Below are 24,360 nucleotides of genomic sequence, written 5' to 3'. Positions count from 1 at the left end.
AAAGCTTATACAGGGTTAACTCGAATTGTTCGCCCTCTGTAACACTGATAGAGAGATATGCACAGTTGTTTGCTCCCCCAGGTATTAATACATACTCTGGGTTAATTAATAAGTAAAAAGTGATTTTATTAAATACACAAAGTAGGATCTAAGTGGTTCTAAGTAATAACAGAGAGAACAAAGTAAATCATCAAGCAAAATAAAATGCACAAATCTATGTCTAATCAAACTGAATATAGATAAGATCCTCACCAGTTCCAGAATGCTCCCTTTTACAGACTAATCTCCTTTTATACTGGGTCCAGCAATCACTCTCACCCCTTGCTGTCACTACCCTTTGTTCCAGTTTCTTCCAAGTGTCCCAGGGAGTGGAGAGCCTCTCTCTTTAGCCAGCTGAAGACAAAATGGAGGGGTCTCCCTGAGGTTTAAATAGACTTTCTCTTGTGGGTGGAGACTCCCTCCTCACTCCTATGCAAAGTCCAGCTCCAAGATGGAGTTTTGGAGTCACCTGGGCAAGTCACATGTCAATGCATGACTCACAGTTTTTACAGGTAGCATCCATTGTTTACATGTTACCTTGAATGTCCTCAAGTAGACTTCTTATGTGGATTGGAGCATTCCAAGATCCATTGTCCTTTAAGTGTTTCTTGATTAGGTACTTAATTTCAACATTCCTTTCTCCAGGAAGTGACCAAATGCTCTACTAAGGTTATTTAGAAATCAAGCCAGTACACAGCCAACATTCATAACATTCATAACTTTGAATATAAAAATCATATATGCATACAAATGGGATTAATACATTCAGTAGATCATAACCTTTACGGATAATATGTTACATGGCATATGTAGCATAAAACACATTCTAAGCATATTTCCATAGAGCCTTATGGGAGAGACCATCACACTGGGATCTAACACTAAATATTTAATGTGGGAAATTCTTCTCTTCACTCCTCCTCTTCTACCATGTATTATCTTAATAGAAGTAAGTGGGTTATTCTCCTCATGTCTCCGACAAAAGCTCACCTTAATAAAGTTCTTATTTGAAATAAAGTACCTGTTGGGTCCTGGGCTTCTTGTCTGTTACTTTTTCAGTATCATTTGACCAAATCCTCATACATCTCATTGTCCAGTTGTCCTGACAATTAGTCATCCCCTTGACAATAGTCACCTGGCTGTTATTCCCCTTTCTGCCATCCAGTCAGGATAGCAGTTGTTGGGGGTTGCCAAATATATAACTTATGTTCCTTACTTTGGGGGGAAACTTTTAAAAAATCTAAATTACATAAAGTGATGTTGCTAGGTCTGTCAAGTGTGAGTAATATTTGGTTACAGAACAGGGACCTAGGCTGCTCTGCAAAAGTAGAGTACTTTCTATTCTAACTCTCTAAAGCAGGGGTAGGCAACCTATGGCACGAGTGCCGAAAGTGGCACGTGAGCTGATTTTCAGTTGCACTCACACTGCCCGGGTCCTGGCCACCGATCCGGGGGTCTCTGCATTTTAATTTAATTTTAAATGAAGCTTCTTAAACATTTTGAAAACCTTATTTACTTTACATACAACAATAGTTTAGTCATATATTATAGACTTATAGAAAGAGACCTTCTAAAAATGTTAAAATGTATTACTGGCACGCGGAACCTTAAATCAGAGTGAATAAATGAAGACTCGGCACATCACTTCTTAGGTTGCCGACCCCTGCTCTAAAGATACTGCATTGGAGAAAAATATGGTGGATGAAAATTATCGTGGGAGAATATTACTGCTAGTCTGCATTTACCATATAGCTCAACTATCCAAGGTTTTTCAAAGCAATATCTTCTCCTTCCATGTGCTGGCATTCCCTTCTCAAGGGATTGGATGAGAAAACAAAACCAGACAGCCACCATTGAACTCTCTTTTTAAAATACTTATAAAACTGCCAACCTGTAAATGGAAACACCTGTATTTATTTTCCATACTAAGTGTTTGCCCAACATTGATAGGGTTATATTTTGGTTTGTAACAATTTGGGAGGCTCTGAGGCCCTGACTTAGGAAAGCATTTGAGCACCTGCTTAACTTTAAGTCCCATTAGATAATCTATGCATAAAACTATTAGCTGCTTAACTGCCCTCATCTTACCCTTCATTAGTTAGTTGATTTTGGTAATTCAACTATTAAGCAGCTCTGAACACTTTTGAAAGGTCTATCTTTTTATAGGATGTCTAAAGTGCCTTTTAAAATATTTATATAGAAATGAAAACCCACTTGCTGTGACTGATGGGAAATATCACCCCATATCCTTAGAGTGAAATCCTGGCTTCATTGAAATCAATGGGAGTTTTTCCCTTGACTTCCATGGAGCCATGATTTCACACTTTCTCTGTAAGGGTACATCTATGCAGAATGACAGCAAGTTTCAGAGGCCAGGTCAACAGGCTTGGCTCATGGGGATCACTCTATGACGTTAAAAATCACTGTGTAGATGTTGTGGCTCAGGTTGGTGCTTGGGGCTTGAAGCCTAGAGAGCCGGGTAGGCTTCAGAGTCCAAGTTCCAGCCTGAGCCCTGTGATAGATTAGCCACTGGGCCAATGGGACCTGTGTCCAGGGGCCCCAGCCAATTGGGGTGCCACAGAAGAATGGGTGCCCCTGCATCCCGACCTGCTCTGCCTGCCCAGTGCTCCTGCCGGGAGGCAGGGTAAGTCCCGATGCACCGACCCCGCTTGCCAGCAGGAGCACTGGGCGGGGGGGGGGACTGCAGGCAGAAGGGGTGGGGAGGGGCCTCCACTTTCTCTGGTCCAGGGCCCCACAAATCCTTACTCTGTCTCTGCCTGATCCACAGCATCTACACAGTTATTTTTGGCTTTGTAGTACAAGCCCTGCACACCCAAGTCTGTTGACCTGGCTCCAGAGTCCCTGCCTGGACTGCTGCTTGCTCTGTAAATGAGCCCACAGGAGCCAAGACTAGAAATAAAAGTGCTAATCTTATGTTCCTCACAACAAGGGACAGTGAAGGTAGTAAACTGAGTCTCAGAGTGCAGTTGTTCAGAACATCAACATCAAAGAATGAAGCTGATTTACTTCTGGGCGTAGTCCTCTATGCTTTGACTTCATTGGGTTTTTTCATTGTGGAAGTAACAGAAGATGGCATCTTATGTGGTAAAACATTACCATTTACCACAAGTGACAGACAGGGCCAGATCTTCCGGAGGTGTAAAGGAATATAGTTCCACTCAAGTCAGAATTGTGTTGATTTACCAACTGACTCTAGGTATTTTATTAAGGGTTAATATTTGAAGTTTCTGATGTTCCTTTGCTTATCAATTTTCCTTGGCATAAGTTTGATCTTTGCAGTTGCAAATCCTTGACAGAAAACAAACAATTACAAAAAAATCTATTTTTCACATCTTGTTCAATTCCCATATCTGTTGGTTCCCAGTCTACAGCACGATTCATGTTTTCCATTTTTCTGCATAGGGTCCTCCTCAGTCTATGGGAACTGGGTAGTTATAATTGTCTTATCTGGCTATCGTTACAAACCTAGCGGTTCCTTAGCTAAGGAAAGTTTTGAAGCAACTCCAGGAGTAGTCATAATAGGCATTGGAAATAACAATGAATAATTTAATTAGCATGCTGTTTATAGAACTAATATTAACTATGGGACCCATTCTACAAACCTTCAAACAAGATATCCTTATATTATCAATGCTGATTCTTACAGGACTGAGCCCTTTATAGGCTTCCATAGTTATTTGTATGTTTTTCTTCTAATGAAGCATTTTAAAATAAACTAACATGCTGAACATTGCAAGAATCACCACCTCATGTCCACTGCGGAAAAGAAAACATTCTTTAACTACTTGAACAGTTTTCATAGGAGTTGTTTGAGCCTGTTAGTCCAAAGCAAAAAGAGCTCAACCATCATATTCATAGCAGGGCACTCTTTCTGTAAATCTAGTTATCACAGGAATACTTTTGCTTGGCTTTTTCTATTTGAATGGGAATCAGATGAGTGGGAATTCAGACTTAAAACAGGGAGAAGGCAGCCATTGTTACTACCACTCACTTTCCTTGTCCAGGAGAGTAAGGAAGAATAGTAGAGAGAGGATATAGTTTTAGTGTGTTTGGGTCTGTGGATTTGATATGGACCCATATCAGAAAACTTATCCTCAGTATTTCATTGAACATGGTGGGTGTTTTTCTTAACCCCTGGCCTTTTCTCTTAATTGGGATCATGGTACACCCCAGTGGACAGACTAAGTAAGAGGATTGTGCTCTACCGTGATCTGATTTAGGCTTAGATCTAGCAACTAGATCCACTAGATCTAAGGTCCAGTGGATCACAGATCCTTGGATCTCAGCAGAGACCTAATGAATGTGCATAGACTAGGTAGTATTTGTGTTTTTTCGATCTCATACCAGCATAGTTCACTGATTGACAAGTTTTTAACTGTTAGTCCTCCAGAATTCCTACAGCTGAAAAAGAACAAGCCATATCCTATTCTGCTTTATTTACTTTAATTAAATGTGAACTAAACCTCTAGAATGCTAGACACATCACACATTGTAATGACACTAAGATAAAGTCACCCTCTTACACTATTAAAATGGCATTTCAATGGTATCACAACCCCATGAATCATTGTATAATTGCTCCTTTCTCCTCATATATCCAGCTAATCAACACACTGCCTCCCCAGATTCCTGGAAAACAATGCATTTTCAGCAAGCCCAAAAGATTAACAATCCAGGGTCTGGCTAATTAGGGGGAGCAAATTCCAGAACCAATAATACAGTGCTCCCTCCCATTTAATGAGGGAGCTCCAGCTAAAGTGTTCTACTGCTCTCAATTGCAGCAGCATTGCTGCATGTTAGAAGTAATTTTTCAGATAACTAGGCTGCCAACCATCTGAACTCCACCCAGAAACCACTGCCAGTCAATGAAGACCAGAGAACACAGGTGTAACAGGCTCCCAGTATGGTGTACTGCTTAGGAAGCGCCCAGCCACATTCTGTGCTAACTTCAGTTTCCAAGTGGTCTCACTTTGTACCCTGTACACTAATCCAATTTGAAAGGTGCAAAATCATGGAGATAATTATAGCCAAGTCAGTTTCGCTAAGGTTCTACCTAGATGAATATAGGGTTGCCCATCCCCATAGTATTTGAGCACAGATGAGGCAACCACTGGAAGTAAGGATCCACTTGAACATCAAGGTCACATTCAAGTCAATAGGACTACTCACGTGAGGAAGTGCAGTGGAGCACAATCCAGGTGCAGAAGCTTGGACTGGATAGTATATTATCATTGCAATATAAGGTGAGTCAAATGAATATGTTGCAATAGAGAGTTCTCAGAAATAAATCATAGAATATCATGGCTGGAAGAGACCTCAGGAGGTCATCTAGTCCAACCCCCAGGACCAACCCAAACGAAATCATCCCAGCCAGGGCTTTGTCTGAGAAGACAGAGGCAAAAAATGCATTGAGTACTTCAGCTTTTTCCACATCATCTGTCACTAGGTTGCCTCCCCTATTCAGTAAGGGTCCCACACTTTCCCCGACCACCTTCTTGTTGCTAACATACCTGTAGAAACCCTTCTTATTACCCTTCACATCCCTTGCTAGCTGCAACTCCAATTGTGCTTTGGCTTTCCTGATTACACCCTGGCATGCTCAAGCAATATTTTTATACTCCTCCCTAGTCATCTGTCCAAGTTTCCACTTCTTGTAAGCTTCCTTTTTGCGTTTAAGCTCACTGAAGAGTTCTCTGTTAATCCTAGCTGGTCCCCTGACATGTTTGCTATTCTTTCTGCATGTCAGATAGTTTGTTCCTGGGCCATCAATAAGGCTTCTTTAAAATACAGCCAGCTCTCCTGGACTCCTTTCCCCCTCATATTAGCCTCCCAGGGGATCCTGCCCATCACTTCCCTGAGGGAGTCAACGTCTGCTTTTCTGAAGTCCAGGGTCCGTATTCTGCTACTCTCCTTCCTTCTTTTAGTCAGGACCCTGAACTTGACCATCTCATGGTCACTGCTGTCCAGGTTGCCACCTACTTATACTTTCACTACTAATTCTTCCCTGTTTGTGAGCAGCAGGTCAAGAGGAGCACAGCCCCTCGGGTCCTCCAGCACTTGCACCAAGAAGTTGTCCCCACTCTCTCTAAAAACTTCTTGGATTGTCTGTGCACTGCTGTATTGCTCTCTCAGGAGATGTCAGAGTGATTGAAATCCCCCATGAAAACCAGGGCCTATGATCTGGAAATTTCTATTAGTTGTCTGAAGAAAGCCTCATCTACCTCATCCTCCTGGTCTGGTGGTCTATAGCAGATGCCCACGACGACATCACCCTTGTTGCTGTCGCCTCTAAACTTAAACCAAATACTCTCAATAGACTTTTCTCCAGTTTCATACTGGAGCTCTGAGCAATGCAGGAGCTTATGCATCTGATTTGCTCACAAAACTGACACAGTGTATTTGACTTAGCTGGCAAATGTAAGGGCCTATGATTATGCTAATGATACAGACTGGAAAGGGGTTAGCAACATGTTTGAAACAAATGAGACAGTATTTTATTTCTTTTGGTGCAACATATGGGCTCCTTGCTTGCTTCATCATGCCTCATATTATACTCTGAAATAAGGACTTAGTTGAATTTTTTGGATTAAACAGTTTCATAGCATAATATGCCCTTATTAGATGTAAAACATTTTTTATATATCCAAGCCATACTTTTTAATTTCTGCTTTCAGTCTCTGAACAAAGAATAGTTATTCTGTAGTATAATAAGAATTAATTACTAGAATTGAAACCGCAGAGTAACTATAAATTTTACAGCATTCAGAATCCAATGTAATTTTTTAGCCCATTATAATTTATTGCAGTAATCATAGTCGCCACTGTCTCACATTATTTTATTTTATTTTTTTAAATAGGGTAGTTTGGTGAAAAGCAGACAGTGGAATATATGTAGGTTGTTATTTAAATTGCAGTTTAATATTTCAGCAATAAGCTAGTGGCTAAATGCAACTTAAATTTGCTTGGCAGTTTAATTCTCAGTTTCTTTTTTATGCTGTTCTTTAATTTGATTTCTCTTCCCGCCTTCTATTTTCCAGCACTCACCTCCTCCCACCCCCCCTTGCACTGGTGCACATAACACCCACTTCTAAAGTTAAGAATACCAGTGCCATATTCTGACCAGAAAGCCTTTACTCTTTCCATTTTCTCTTTTTCTATCCATTTGAAAATAATCATAGCCTTGGTTTTGTGTAAACAACTGTGCAGGTTCAGGAGTCTACCTACATGGTTTTTCTCAGCACAGGACAATGAACACAGTTTGTAAAAAGTTTCCCCTATTTCTGGATATAGAGAAACACAGATATTATAGCACTATCCTGCCTTCTAATTATAATTAAATTATTTCCTTGTTAAGAGAGAAATGAGAAAATGCAAAAAGTTCACAGCTCAGAGAGGCTTTGGTGTTATTTATTCTCAATACTGAGATTTTTTTTAACTTATTCTTTTTGGGACTCAAAGTTTCTTGGTTTTTGACTCACCTCTGTTTAGTCAACATGGTCATGATTAATGATGGGCCTGATCAGCAAAATTCAGATATAGATTTTGAATCCCCTAAATTTGAAGGTGTTCAAATCTGGCTTTTTGATTCAGTTCAAAGGAAAGAAAAACGCAGCAAACTACAAAACGTGGATCTGTTCTGAATCCTCCATATCTCCCCAAAAAACATTCTTTGGGGTGTTTTATGTGCAGGAGAGGTGGTTGGTTCAGACCAATGGTATTGTTAATCTCTGTTTGTCTTCACTTTGATCAAGGATATTCCTATAGTTCTAAGGGAAGCATTATGAATCTCCCAGCATCCCAATTACTTTCTCTAGCACTTAGTAATTGATTGGTTTCCCCAAATTATACCTGATTTTCTTTATTTTATCTCACCTGATTTTCTCAGAGTATATGCCCATATGAATAGATCTTATTTGAGTTTTCAAAACTTTTTGGTCCAATCTCGTAAATCCCTAAATTCTGGTAGCATATATAAAGATTATGTTTGATTATTGTGTTGCAAATCAGGAAGGTAACAAATCGACCTTACAACTTATACCGTAGAATGTAAGATCTCTTGATGATGCTTTATTTTTACCCCCCCCCCCATCTCCTAACCTGTTGGCCAGTATCCTATATTTTCTTGAAAGCTATTTTCCTTTCCTTGGCCAGTCATCCTAAATTTAGCAAAAACTGGGATGCGCATGATGTCTACTTCTATTTATTCACAATTAGGTAATTCAACAATCTGTCTCAGAGCTCTTTCATCAGGCCATTTGTCTTTGAGTCACCAATTTATATTCTTAGAATGAACTGCTGCTTGTTTGGCTATCCAGCTCTTATTTGGAAGAGCAGGACCATCAGACCTTTCCATATCAATATTATTCAGTCCTGAGTCAGACAAGTTGGCCGCTAGGAACAAGACCTTACTGGATGAGAGTGGTATTCATTATCAAACTCCCCCTTTTTTTGCAACTTATGCATCAGAATGCAGAATTTGGCTCCTTGGTATTCATCCAAGGACAAAAAGATTTCTCTGGGCATATTGCCAGGTCAACGGATCACAGTGTCACAGCCCAAGATTTTAATGTCCCACTACAGTTAAAAGGTAATGTAAAGCTGAAATTAGGAATGAGTAGGTCTGGTTTTTATAATGGTTAATGAATTTGGGCTGCTTATTATTTCACTCATTTCTTCCCACAACTTATGTAAGTGACTGTCACCTTAATTCCTTCTCTTTCCATTTCTTGGACTTGTGGGAAAGATTTCTTTAAGGATGACATCATCTTCATTTTTTCCTTGCGATTAGCTGTGTTCTGAACTCAGGCAATTTTTTTGCTTCGGAGGCAAAGCTTTAGCCACCTCTACAGAACAATCAGGGCAAGAACCCTATGGTTTCAAATGCACACCCCGTCCGGACCTGGATTAATAAGCAACACTGGTACTCACCCTAATACAGTGGGTTTTTTTAATCTTTCTGAGATGAGCACCCCCCTTTGAATTACAATTTTTGATTGCACCCCCCAACCAAGCCAAAACTAGACACGTGCAAAAGTATGCGTGATAGCCTACTCATAAGCCTAACAGAGACCTTAACGAAATGACCTGCACCTGTAAGTTTCAAATACACAGACACTTACCAGTGGCACAGCCAAGGCTTCCTCAGCAGCAGGCTGCTTCTACCTTGCAGCCAGGCTGCACTGCTAGGGCAGGGCCAATACCTGCCCCTCCCTCATCGGGTTTTCAGGGTGGGGGAAAGTGCTTGTGACAGTCATGGGGGGCAGAGCCAGCACTGGGCATGGAGGTTGCTGGAAGTAGAAAATGGTGCAGCTGCAGCGGATATTGACACCAACCCACAGGCTGGGTGGCCCACTGAGGTGAGTCAGGGGGTGGAGATAGCACACCCTCCCCACCCCAGAGGGGAGCTGACCTGGACCCTGCCATATGGAGCTGGCACAAGCTGCCTGGCATTGCTTACCCTCCCCCCCAATGTTCTTCCATGCCCTCTTAGAGGGGCACAGCCCACAGTTTGAAAACCTCTGCCTCATCACAGGTATAGTTTTCCCCATAACCATTAACTCTATATAAAATCTGTTCCCATACTAACAATTCTAAGGCCTGGTCTACACTACGCAGTTAAACCGATTTTAACAGCGTTCAATCGATTTAAAGCTGTACCCGTCCACACTACAATGCACTTTATATCGATTTAAAGGGCTCTTTAAATCGATTTCTGTACTCCTCCCCAATGAGAGGAGTAACGCTAAAATCGATATTAACATATCGGTTTAGGGTTAGTGTGGCTGCAAATTGACGTTATTGGCCTCCGGGCGGTACCCCAAAGTGCACCACTGTGACCGCTCTGGACAGCAATCTGAACTCAGAGGCACTGGCCAGGTATACAGGAAAAGCCCAGCGAACTTTTGAATTGCATTTCCTGGAGTGTGGAGCTCTCATCAGCACAGGTGACCACGCAGAGCTCATCAGCACAGGTAACAATGCAGTCTCCTGAGAATAGAAAAAGAGCACCCGCATGGACCGCACAAGAGGTACTGGATCTTATCGCTATATGGGGAGAGGATTCAGTGCTAACAGAACTCCGTTCCAAAAGACGAAATGAATAAATATTTGAAAAAATTTCCAAGGCTATGATGGGAAAAGGCCACACTAGGGACTCAGTGCAGTGCAGAGTGAAAGTTAAGGAGCTCAGACAAGCATACCAGAAAACCAAAGCAACAAACGGAAGATCCAGGTCAGGGCCGAAAACATGCCGCTTCTACACTGAGCTGCATGCAATTTTAGGGGGCCACCACTACTCCCCCCTTCTCCGTGGATTCCGAGGTGGGGGTTATAATCTCAACCATGGCTGAGGAGTCAGTGGAGGGGGAAGATGAGGAGGAGGATGAGGAAAAGGAGGATGACCTTGCAGCGAGCACACAGCACTCCGTTAGCCCCAACAGTCAGGAGCTTTTTGTGACCCGGACGGAATTACCCTCCCAGCCCTCCCAAGCCACTAGCCCAGACAGCGAAGCCATGGAAGCGACCTCTGGTGAGTGTACCTTTGTAAATATAAAACGTGGTTTAAAAGCAAGCGTTTTTTAATGATTGATTTGCCATGAGGGCTTGGGATGCATTCGCAGCCAGTAAAGTTACTGGAAAAGTTTGTTAACTTGTCTGGGGATAGAGCGGAAATCCTCCAGGGACATCTCCATGAAGCGCTCCTGGAGGTACTCCAAAAGCCTTTGCAGAAGGTTTCTGGGCAAGGCAGCCTTGTTCCGTCCACCATGGTAGGACACTTTACCACGTCATGCATGTAGCAAGTAATCGGGTATCATTGCATGACAAAGTATAGCTGCGTATGGTCCTGGTGATTGCTGGCATTCAAGAAACATCCATTCTTTATCTCGCTCTGTTATCCTCAGCATAGTGATATCGTTCATGGTAACCTGGTTGAAATTAAGGAATATAATTAAGGGGACAGAGATGGCCATTTTCCTACTGGGGTGTTGCTTGAAAGAAATCCTTCCTCGCACGTAGCCAAGCGGGGGGAGGAGAGGAAAGATAGCGCTGAGCTTTTTAGCGTTTGGCCAGCAGGAATCTTCCCAGCTAGCAGCCACGCAGTGGCGGGGGGGGGGAAGGGGGGTGATTAGCAGTGATCTTCCATTATACCAGCCATGCGGCGGGGGGAGGGGTAAAGCAATCCTAGAGAATTGGATTGGGGAGGGGATGGGTTGGCGTCTGCTGCTCCTTGTTAACAGGAAAGAAGCATCAGAGGGCACTGTGTATATGAAGGCTGGAGAAGCTGAAAGACAGTGGCTTACCATGGACGCATGCAAGCTGAATTGTGATTCCCGGACCTGCGTCTGTGAGATCTGTAACACCAGAGCCGCAGGCACTCAATATTAAAAGATGCAAAATGCGACCTTGTAGTGAAATCACATGTGCTATGTAAGGTGAATAGCGTTGTTCACTGTGAAAGAGTATAACCATTGTTCTGTAAAATGTATCTTTTTAAATACTTCTCTCCCTTTTTTCCCTCCCTCATGCAGCTGCACATTTTTCAAGCCTCCCTACTCCATCCCGAAGGCTAGCTCAGATAAGGCAGAGGAAGAAGAGGACGCGAGATGAAATGTTCTCTGAAATCATGGAATTAACCCGCAATGAAAGAGCTCATCTGAAGGAGTGGAAGGACGTGGTAGCAAAGTACAGGAAAGATGCCAGTGAACGTGAGGATAGGAGAGATGCTTGAGATGAGAAGTGTAGGCAGGAAGATCAGTGGTGGCGGGATGCAACGCTGAGCTGCTGCGTGATCAAACTGACATCCTCCGACGTCTGGTGGATCTTCAGGAAGAGCAGCGGGGTCACAGAGTGCTGCTGCAGCCCCTGTGTAACCACCCTCACCACTCACCATGTTCCATATCTTCCTCACTCAGATGTATAAGAATGCGTGGGGAAGGCTTTGTTCACCCACCCACTCCACCCCCGTGGACAATCCAACCAAAAGGCTGTCATTACATTGAAATGTGCTTAATGGCCTTTTCCTTCCCTCCTATCCTCCTCCCAAACCACACCCGGGATACCTTGTTAATTCTCTGCCTCTTTTTATAATTACTTTTTAATAAAGAATACATGCTTTTTAAACGATAGCGACTTTATTTCCTTAAGCAAGCTGTAATCGAAGGGGGAGGGTGGGTTGTTTACAGGGAAGGAGTCAATAAAGTGGGGGTGTTCATGAAGGGGAAACAAACACAGCAGTCACACTGTACCCTGGCCCATGATGAAACTCGTTTTCAAGGCTTCTCTGATGCGCACCACTTCCTGGTGAGCTCTTCTAATTGCCCTGGAGTCTGGCTGCGCGTAATCAGCCGCCAGGTGATTTGCCTCAGCCTCCCACCCAGCCATAAAGGTCTCCCCCTTACTCTCACAGAGATTGTGGAGCACACAGCAAGCAGCAATAACAAAGGGGACATTGGTTTGGCTGAGGTCTGAGAGAGTGAGTAATGTGCACTAGCGGGCCTTTAAACGGCCAAATGCACATTCTACCACCATCCTGCACTTGCTCAGCCTGTAGTTGAACAGCTCCTGACCACTGTCCAGGCTGCCTGTGTATGGCTTCATGAGCCATGGCATCAAGGGGTAGGCTGGGTCCCCCAGGATAACGACAGGCATTTCAACATCCCCAACTGTTATTTTCTGGTCTGGGAAGTAAGTCCCTTGCTGCAGCCGTTTAAACAGAGTAATGCTTCTGAAGACGCGAGCGTCATGAACCCTTCCTGGCCATCCCACGTGGATGTTGGTGAAACGTCCCTTGTGATCCGCCAGTGCTTGCAGCACCATTGAAAAGTACCCCTTGCGGTTTATATACTGGGTGCCCTGGTGCTCTGGTGCCAAGATAGGGATATGGGTTCCATCTATCGCCCCCCCACACTTAGGGAATCCCATTACAGCAAAGCCATCCACTATGATCTGCACATTTCCCAGAGTCACAACCTTTCGTAGCAGCAGCTTAATGATTGCTTTGGCTACTTGCATCACAGCAGCACCCACAGTAGATTTTCCCACTCCAAATTGATTCCCGACTGACCAGTAGCTGTCTGGTGTTGCAAGCTTCCAGAGGGCTATTGCCACTCGCTTCTCCACTGTGAGGGCTGCTCTCATCTTGGTATTCTGGCGTTTCAGGGCAGGGGAAATCAAGTCACAAAGTTCAAAGGAAGTGCTCTTACGCATGCAAAAGTTTTGCAGCCACTGCGAATCGTCCCACACCTGCAAAACTATGCTGTCCCACCAGTCTGTGCTTGTTTCCCGGGCCCAAAATCGGCATTCAATGGGTAGAACCTCCCCCATTACCAGCAGGAGCTCCAAAGTGCAGGGGCACGCGGTTAGGGAGAATTCAGTGTCCATGTCCTCATCACTCTCGTCGCTGCGCTGCCATAGCTGCCTCCTCCTCGCCTGCCTTTGCAGTTCATGGTTCACCACAGACAGCACGAGAATGAGCGAGGTGTTTACAACATCCACGATTGCACTATTGATCTGAGCAGGGTCCATGTTTGCTGTGCTATGGCGTTTGCTCAGTTCACCCAGGAAAAAAGGCGCGAAATGGTTGTCTGCTGCTTTCACAAAGGGAGGGGTGAGGCTGTACCCAGAACCACCTGTGACAATGATTTTTGCCCCATCAGGCACTGGGATCTCAACCCAGAATTCCAAGGGGCAGGGGAGACTGCAGGAACTATGGGATATCTACGGAATAGCTACCCACAGTGCAACGCTCCGGAAATCAATGCTAGCCTTGGACCATGGACGCACACCGGCGAATTAATGTTCCTAGTGTGGCTGCGTGCAATCGACTTTATAATATCTGTTTTATAAAACTGGTTTATGTTAATTCGAAATTATCCCGTAGTGTAGACATAGCCTCAGATTCCTTTCCATTATGCGTTCCATCAATCGGAGGCTAAGTAACCTCTTCAGTGCCCCTTGCTCCCTCCCCTTCAGTGGCAATTATTGGCTAAGAAAGCCCTGGAGGAAGATTTGTCAGGGAGTGCAGAAGAGCCACATGCAGATGGCTTTGGCCATTGACAGATCTCAGGAGACCCTAGGGTTTGATGGGCAGACCCATTGCTTTCTCTGCTTTTTTGAGGTAGAAACTCTGCTCCTCCCTGAGGAAACACTGGGGGGGAAATCTAATGGCATGTTCCTCCCATGGGCTCCCTCCAGCAAGTTCTACCCACAGAGAACATGACCTAGCACAAAATTGCCACCAACTTCAATGGGGTCTTGTCAGAGAAAACTGAGGGAGGACTTCATGAGTCAGCCCTGTGATTAGGACAAATTAGCAAACTGTTACAACACACACTAAGATTATGTTGCAGAATATACATTTTATTATTATTATAGGATAATTTTATAGATGGCATCAGTTAGTAAAGTACAAAGGGCCATAATAATCAACACTATCCAGGTTTTTTGCACTGGGTGACAACACAAAGCAGCTGGATTGTACTGCTCAATCTGGCCTTTAGTCCCCACCCCCACCAAAGCAATTTTCTGTTAAATTCTTTAGACCAGATCTTGTTGGAAAAAGAGCACAAGGCCAGAAAATTGTGGAGTGTTTGAAGTTCTCACTACACCTCTAATTTCTACATTGTTATCACCAAGCAAAACATATCAAATGTCACATCAGGCAAAAAATATAAATTGCTCATATAAATAGGAGTTGCAATCAACCATCAATTAATTCTGATGCCTAAAAAAACTGGAAAAAGTTCATAGAAAATGACTTAATCTTATTCTGCAGGGGACATACAGAGGAGAGCCACACTAGTTATTACAATTTTAAAAAAATGGAAAAGAACTCATTTTATGTTTATTTTAGTGATACTTAAAGTGTTTTAAATAAAGTTACTGTGCTGGCAGGCTGAGATGTGCCCTCCACCTTTGGGGAAAATGTCAGGCTCAAGATACAAGTCTACTTCTCTTCCAGTCAGAATAATGCCAACGTTTAATCTTTATTCAGCCAACTGGACACATAGGATCTCCATAATCCTCCCTAGTTCTTCTAGAACCTATTCTAAAGCCCTTTAAAGTCTGTGGGAATATTTCGATTGGCTTCAATGACTTTGTATCAGGCCCTTCTTCCTCTAGTAGAAACCACAGCCTTTAAAAACCTATTGTTACCACATAGTGTCTTCACAAATCCCATGGTGGTCTAAGCAGTTATAACTCTATCTTACTGATAATGAAACTTCTGAAAGACCATAGATCAGTTAATGCTCAATGATAACAGAGAAGCCATTTCAGCAAGAGTAGAAGAAACTGAGTTCAGCAGCTACAGTGAGCAGTAAACAGGCAGATCTCAGTGTAGGTTAACTCCAAAGAATAACTTAGGAAGGCAAAAGAAAAATGTTGACTAGAGCTTAGAAGAGGAAGTGGCTTATTTACCATGATTCTAATCATGGGAACTTCACTCCCTGTCTCCAGTAACCACAGAAATAGTGTCAAGTTGGAAGCCAAGTAGCTGGTTAAAGAAATTGCTGAATCACACCAGTCTCATACTGCTTGCTTAATTTCCCTTACACAGGCATATAACAACTTTTCTTGACAGACTGGCATATTTATGTGTTTCTCCTAGTGACCCACTACCCAAGGCACTTGTAGCAAAGCCGACTGTGCCATAATCTGCTCTCATTTGTACCCCTACAACCATATGGACTGTGAGAGGTTGGCATAGTAACTGGCCTGCACTATCTAAAGACTGCCAGAGGCCATCATTAGTGGTGAAATGTGAGGGACACGTTTATCATTTCTTGAGATTTATTGTCAGGGGACTTATTTTGTCTATATAAAATGATGAGAAAATAGGGTTATGAAACGAAATGAAAATGTATTAATTCCAATTCAGCATCACACATGCCAGGAGTGATAATTATGTAACCTTATCAAATGACATTTTATATTTCTAGTGCAATGACTGGTACTATCAAATGCTTGAATAAGCTATTCCTAATTAGCAGTTGAAATCAACATGCTTCTCAGTTAATCCCTTCCTTTGCTTGGGGTAGGAATGTATGTGTGTGTTGGGGTTGGAGGGGGAGGCTGGGGCTTTCCAGGGCCCTGTTTGGTTCCCTGCGTAAGTCAGAGCAGCTTCAGGGCCACTGTAACTCTTACTCTGTTTCCCATGGTTCCTGCTGGGCCTTGGGAAGCATAGAATTTCTGCAATGCAGAGCACTTCAGACACACCCTACTCTGCCCCAACGTGCCCCATGTACCAATGGCTGGTAGAGAGCCAGAATAGAGCCTTTACGCTAACTCTGTGCTCACCAGGGAGGCCCTGTGTGCAGGAAGGCCATTTCCATTCCCTTTCAAGATCTTTTATGCTGCCAGAGCAGCTTACAGGGACCTTAGCTAAGAATCGGACCAAATGGATCTCAAATCAGAACTGGGCCACATGAAAGATACTGGATTTCCCACTCTAACACAGCATCACTAGTACCCTATAAGACTTCAGTACGGGCACTTTCTTCTTTTTTAAGCAAAGATGAAATAAAAAGAAGACTGGGCAATTTGCTGGGTGTGCTGTGTTCATACCAGTTTTGAAAAACAAAAAGCTCTGAGGAGTAGATTTTTAAGGTTTTTTTTGGATAGAGATTACATCTGAAGTTTATTAGACACTATGTAGCCTAATGCTTTTGTTTGGCTGAAAGAAGAGAATAATTAAAAGGTAATGGGAGAATAGCCGACTATAGTGTTGAAATGGACACCCTCTGTTTGGGGGCACCAAATAAAATTAGCCTGAAAAGTAACCAAATAAACCTCCTCCCCCCATCTTTTTTTTTCTCTTTAGACAAGGGCAAAGAAGCATATTTTAGAGATTTAAGGCATCATTTGTTTATATGGTCATATTGTAATCATCTGCAAGAAGCTAATGTTACACAGTCCTAGTTTTCAAATGATCCCCTACCTTGCTGTTTATAAGAAGTAAAGCCTGAAATTCATAATATGCCCTGGCTGTTCCAAAGGGACAGGAGGGAAAGGGCTGGTGAGAAAGGGAGGAGGAAAGAGAAAGGTCAGCTCCCTTTTTTAAGTTTCTGAATTTGCTGGAATCTTTCAGAGTGTGGGTGGTAGGTATATCAGCTGACACAGGGAAGTGTAAGCGTGAAGCCGGCCACCCAAGGCCTCGGGTCATTGCTGACACGCCAGATCTCAGAACTTGGGAAGGCACCTGCTCTCTTGCCAAAACAAACCATCTCCTGCTATGGGCATACTTTAAAAGACCTGTCTTTGTAAGCCTGGGGAAAGCGGGATCAGGGAGGTGGGGGGAATTAGCGGGGTGTGTGGGGGCTTTTGGTTTTACTTAAACAGTCTCAAATAACCAGTTTACAATGCAGTGATGTTCTGAAGAATTTATTAAAGAAAAAAATAGAAGAGGCCTGACTCCAGATCTGGTGAGCATTAATATGCATCATGCTAGAATTTCATGAGCCAAGCGAGTTTTGTAGCCCTTGCTCTGGTGGTCCTTTGCTGACAGGATCTCAAGCCGCTATTTGTTATCTTTAGGTCTGATAAGTACATCTGGTTTTGATTCAGGTGGCCGCGAGCTTGTCTCAGAGTTGAAAAGGGTGCTTTGCTCAAATTGAATTTTCTCACAAATTTCAAACTGGGATGAGAACCAGAAGAAGCCAGGCCCTGTCACACAAAACCCGTTTTGCTCGCTTGGCCCTTGGGCTCGTAAAAACCTGGCACAAATCACTTTCACCTGTTTGGCTAAGTGAGTACATGTTAAAAATAATAAAAGCTATTAGTGCAATCAGATATTTCTCTGCATGTGTTCTGATGTAAACGAGGGGTGAACTCTTATCGACCTCGCCTGTTGCATATCTTCCTGTGCCCCTGTAAATTAGTTACAGAGGGGCTGCTGGTTCTAAGCTCCCTTATTCATGGGCATCATAAGCAGGCAAGGGGATGCTGTGGGTGTGGGTGAGATGTGTTAATATCCATAAGGTAGTTTAGGAAAGGACAATGTGAGATACTGTATAAGGTGAAAAGAGCAGGGAAAACAGGGGATTTTGTTGTGCAAGGGCATGCCGTCATTTCCATCTGTGTACACCAATAATAAAAATGCCCCCATCTCTCATCATAGCCATAACTGGGTTATAGAGACTGGGGTCCTCATCTTGCAATCAGATTTGCACATGGCTCTGCCCACACCAAGCTCCGTTGATTTCAACAGAGGTTGGTTTAGGCACAAGAGTCCGTTTGTGGGGATCCATTTGTAGGATTTGGGGCTTTGGTGGTTAACTCTTTAGATACCATAAAGTCAGATACTATTTCCCGTTGTAATATATTGTCACCTTGGTACAACTGTTTTCCTTTGCAACATATATGTAAATCTAGCTTGGGCTGAAACTTAGAAGAGGAAGGATTTAATAGGCTTTGGACACCGAATGAAGTTTGGCAACATCTCTAATCAACTTCATTCTGGCCATACTTTTTATTTCTCATAAAATGCCAGTGTTTCAGTGGTGATTTCTGTGCATATGAAACATGTAAAGTGCTTTTGGATTCTTTCAGACAGAAGGCAGCATAAAAATGTACTATATGATTATTTTTCTATCATTTATTTACTCTCAGGTTCGGCAACTTTCAGGGGGGAATGCAAGATATTTTAATTTGATTTAGCATTTGGTTGTTTTTTTTTCTTTCTTTTTTTTTCTTTTTATGTTGGTTTATTTTGTATTTTTACTTGCAGTGGCTTGGTTTATGATTCCCATTGCAAGTAGCTAAATCATTGTATTAAATTAATGCATTAACTGTATTTGATGTATATTTTGTGCCAGTGCACATACAATACAAAAATTAACACAGAGCAGAATAATCATCCAAATTAATATAATACTTTAAAAATTACATTAAAAGCAGTCTCTAACCTAGAACTGGTTGAAAAAATAAAGGGGAAAATCTTTTCTTGAAAAATTTTTTGAATTTCCCTGCCTTGTTTTCAAAATTAAAAAGTTTAAAAAACATGAAGCAGTTGTACAGTTGATTGGAAAAAGAAGGGGAAATTTTTGGAAATTTTCACTGATGTTTCCCCTGGATTTTTTTTTCAAAATTTGAAACATTTCTGATTAAATTTTAAAATTTGAAAAAAAACTGATCAGCTGTACTAATTTCCTCTCCTTAATTCACTCTCCCAGCAAAGGCATAAGAAATAGATTGTGTCTGGGTGCTTTGCTGGCTGGTACACACAGAGAAGAGGGCACAAGTGGCCACCCTGCCCCTGGGCAGCAGGTAAACAAATACAATCCCTGTGCTTTTTGGAGAAAGGTGCATCTCTAAAGAAGTGTTTCGTAAGCACACTCCACCAGGGTACCAGAGTTCTGAGGGAGAATTCTGCTCCCCTTTAGCAAGATTACTACAATTTATTATTGCCTACGTTTTGCAAGGTGTTGTTCAACCGCAAATGAAGGCACGTTCCCTGTCCTGCTAAGTTCCTCCTGAATTCCTACAGGTTGTACGGCTCTGTGCCCCACACAGTGTGGGCCAGTGCCTAAATGCATGACTGAGCTTTGTATGCACAGAGAGGCTGTGAGTATGTCTGGGGAGACAACCAATGTGTCCTTGGTTGAACCAAGAGGAGAAATGAATTCCACCATCCAGGATTCTCCACTGAACATGCTCTACCCTGTTTAAATCTAAGGACTGTTCCATGACTATCCCAACTGATCTCAAAATTTGCAGCTGCACCCAGGGGAGCACACAAAAGAGCCAGTTGCAGGTTCCTGATTCTAGGCCACGTTACTACTTTAGAATATCTGGTAGTGACTCCTGAGGGGTCTTCTGGGAATTGCCAGAGCACAGTGTGCTCTGACCGTGCCTTCTCCATTCCTCCATGCCCATAACATGCCTGCTCCACCAGGAGCTACAGGGAAGAGAGTATGCAGTAGCTGGCTGTGCCAGCTTTATGCCTTCTGGGGAGTCTCTCACACTGGGGAAATCCTCAACTAGGGAAATGTAATATTGCAAGACGTTTTGTTTAAAATTTTTGGCATGTAAGGATGTTCCTATTTTGACTATTCCAGTGCCATTGACAGGGCTGCTGACCCTGTTCATTTAGAATCATAGAATAAGGGCTTTCAGATGGAGTTTTGTTAATTTCTGCTGGATGTACAGTTCATTCAAAAATGAACAAAAACGGACATTAACTGGGCATTCATTTACCTCATCAAGGCTGTTGTCATGCATCTGCAGCCAGAGAGTGAACCCAGAGCACTACAAAGGGTGTGAATTTCCCCCAACTCATTTTAATTTAGAAGCTTAATTAGCAGGGACAACGAGTCTCCCTCTCTGAAATACAGACCAAATACTCAGTTAGGGCCTGATTCTGGCACCTTTATTCATGTTAGTAGCCATTTGGAGTAAAGCTCTGCTCACCATGAGTAAAGGTGTTAGAATCACACCCTTCATGACTGGGTTGCAGAAATCTGATCAGGTAGCTGATCCTATCACAGATTTCTGCTGCTGTTGTCCTCCTGAGCACTCATGCCCAACCTGATTACCAAACCTGTACTGCTGCCTTCTCAAATCCTGAATCCATGATGTCCCTTCTCGGCCTTAGCCAGTTTTGACCCTCTGTGCTCACTTTGCAGGTGCACTCTGGCATCCTTCTGGTTCCAGCTCTAGGCTGTGCCTTGTAGAAAAGAATAGCAAGAGCTGAAAAACAGAATCTATTTAATTTCTACCATGGGGATGCTGCCCCCTGCTGGCCTTTCTCAGCCAATCCAGCTGTGGCTGTGTATTGGGTCTGCCCTCTGCCCCGCACATAACATTTCCCCTTTGCAAAATGACAGGAACGGCTACAAAGTTCACAAAGTGGTTTCAAGAGCAATACATCAAAGAGACAAGCAGCTCACCACAAGTTCACCATAAAATTACTCTCAACATTGCTGCTGTCTCTTTTTTTTTTCTTTTTTCCAGATGATCTTTACAAAATTGATGGAACAAAGGATTGCTAAAGAGATTTAGAGACTTCTCCCTGTAGGTCACTGTCTCAAATACAACCAAGGTTAATAGAGACAAAAAGTTGCCATTTGAATAGCAATCAGTAAATTTATGTCAATTGGGGTGGAGGTCACAGTCAAGCTCTCAGTGGCAGGAGTTCACAACACAACAGCTATAAGTATATCTAATGCTAATCCCCACACTTCTCAGCACTCTTTGCTGAGGGGACAAGGAAAGAATAAGCCATGGAACTAAACTACCCTCTCACTCTGTACAGTATATTGGGCAATAGGCATATTGGCAGAACAAGGTGTGTCTCTGCTTTTGTACCTGATTTGCAGCTAAAGGTACAACTTCAGCATGGCTGTCAGGTGCTTCTCAAAAGCACTAAAATTCACACAAACACACACAAAATTCAAAGAAAACAAAATAGGGAGGCAGTGTCGATTAGTAGATAATAGAGCGCAGTAGAATAGGTCTCTATTTCCAGTTCATTCACTGGTCTACTGGGTGACCTTTGGCAAGTTACAGCGCCTATCTGTGCCTCAGTTTCCTCATATGTAAAATAGGGATAATGATACGTATCTCTCCTTTGTAACGTGGTGTATAAAAGCTAGATATTACTACTTTAATGCTACATTCTTTCTATTATCTCTGCTTAATACTAAAAATCAGAACCCATTTTAAAGGTTCCTCAAACAGTGGTTCCCAAAGCAGAGTTTGCGAACCCCTGGGGTTTTGCAGAACGTTACAGGGGGTTCACCAGAAAAAATTCACTAATGGCAGCCAGAGGACCCTGGGCACTGGAGGCAGCACGTAGGACCTGGTTGCAGGGCAGACAGCCCGAGCCCCAGGAAGAGTGGGGCCGGGCCGTTGGGGCTGGCAGCCTGAGCCCTGCCCGTCAGAGGGGGAGCCAGCAGCCCAAACCCCAGCACTCCACATGGGGCTGGCAGCCACAGCCCCAGAGAGGGCGGGGACAGGCAGTTTGGGCTTATAGCCCAAGCCCTGCCCCCATCAGCAGTGGTTCCAGACTTCCAAGTGCTATACAGAGCAAAGCAAGTGCATCCATCACACTGAGGAAATTTAAACTTAAATCCATGGAAATATTCACTTTTAGGAGGGAGTTCATAAGATTTTACAATTTAATGAAAGAGGTTCGTGGGCTGTTAAAGTTTGGGAACCACTGCCATAATAAATCTTTGCTTCTTCAGTAACATATCTTCCCATGCTGAATAATTTTCGGAATACCTCTTTCTTAGCTTTCTTTTCCTCTAATATGTTTAGCCCAGCCACAGCCTAACAATATAATCAAAATATTCAAAGTATCAAGAAAAAAATCAGATTAAAAAATTGGAGTTGGCCGTAAGGGGTCACAGTCACAGAAAACCTACAGAAGCAGCACGTTTGTAAAAGCTTTAAAAGAAACATTTCAAAAAGTGAATGAGTCAAACAAAATAGCTGGTGATTGATAAAGTCTTGTAATTGTAAAAAGATAATTAGAGCTGTTTGTCTGTTAACCCAGCTTTTTTTGTTCTGTACAGAATCTGGTATTATTTGACTCCTATCATTTGTCATTTCAAAGGATAATTATCTGAAATTCTAATTAATAATTACTAATATAGTGGACTTACCAAACTAAATAAAAATTAATAAACAAACAACAACTATCTACTTTTCAAACCACAGAAAGGAACTGAAAATGGCAGGCAGCAGGAAAGAAGATCAGAGTGGGGCAAATGTGTTTTTTATTATCCATCAAATACACTCCAACAAGATCCATACAGGTAGTAGTATAATATTAAATCATATGTATGGCTCTGATTCTGGAAATCATCCCTATTCAGGAAGGCACTTAAGCATGTGCCTAGCTTTAATGTCAATGGATTATTTTTCCATAAATTGACTTGTGTTTTACTAGTCTTTATGTTTCAAATGTATCTTTAATGTTAAGCAAATGCTTAAGTGCTTTCTTGACTAGGGACCTGCGCCACATATAGTGGTGAAATGTGAATTTCAGAAAACACTAGTGTATTTCAGGAACAAAGTACCTAGGGGCAAAATGCTGGAAATTCATATCCTGAACATTAAATCTGTCTTTTTGTATTCACCCTAACTCTGTCTCTGTAGCTAAGGGGTAAAAGGGTAATTTAATATTTCCAAATGAAAAAAAAATCTTCAAATAAAAATATCTCCACAGGAAAAATTCCACTGCAAGGTCAACCGTCTGAAGACACCAGAAGGGAAAGAAAAAGAGAAGGCAGAAAGTCAGAACAGCTTACTTTTTCTGTATGCTAAATTGTTCTGGCTCTTCTCTTCTTTACAAGTCTAGCTATGCATGATGGGCCTGATTCAAATCCCATTAAAGTCAATGGGAGTCTCTCCATTAAGTTATTGAGCTGAGGATCAGGCCTATCATGAGCTGTTTTTTTCTGTCCATAGGTGGGACCACACAAAAAATAGCCATATACTGTTCACAGTACTTTACGCTGCTGCACCCCCCCCCTTCCCTGATCTCAAAGTGCTTTAGACAGCAATAAATTAAGCCTCACAAGTTAGACTTCTGTAAGTTAATTATTCCCATCTGAGAGGTTAAGTGATTTACCTAGAGTAACACAAAAAGTCTCTTGCACAAGTTGGAATAGAGCCCAGGTGTCCTGATCGCACATGTGTGTTTTGTCCACAAAGCCAGTCTTCCACTTCAAGGTGGACCGGCATCAAGAGAAACTCTCAACATGGAATATGCTCAAGGGATGGGTGAATTGGGTTGATTAAAATAAGAATTAGTCCTTGAACCTTCACTCCAAACTTGAACCCAGCCTTCTTTGTGGCTTGAAAGTGTATGATTGACCTAAAAATAAATAACTATTCCTTTCTGTCCATCTCTTTATTTTTAGCTTCCAGGCTGTCTCTGGGGCTATAAGCATAAGCACCACACACAAAGTTTTCCTTGTGGCCTGCTTTGAATCACATGGTACGAGATAACTAGTGAGAAAGCTTTTCTTCACATACCCAAGGGGTTTGGATAGTTCAGAGACACTCTGAAGGAACATCCAGACATTTACATGCCTAGCCAAACAATGGCCTTGTCTACACTGCACAATTAAGCCAATATACATTAATAGATTTTAAGGCTTCAAGGGATCATTGGGACCATCTACTCTGACCTCCTGTATATCACAGACCATAGGACTCCTCATATGGAGATTCTTATTTGGGTATGACAGTGACTTTTTTGGTTTAGTTTAACCCCCTTCCCCAGGGGCATATCAGAAGAAGATTATTCACATGGAGGGTAACACTGGGATAATGATATTAGTTACATTTCTT

Source organism: Gopherus flavomarginatus, chromosome 2, assembly GCF_025201925.1.
Source record: "Gopherus flavomarginatus isolate rGopFla2 chromosome 2, rGopFla2.mat.asm, whole genome shotgun sequence".
NCBI classification, from domain to species: domain Eukaryota; kingdom Metazoa; phylum Chordata; order Testudines; family Testudinidae; genus Gopherus; species Gopherus flavomarginatus.
The sequence above is the reverse complement of the archived record's forward strand: the minus strand, read 5'-3'. Positions refer to the sequence as shown.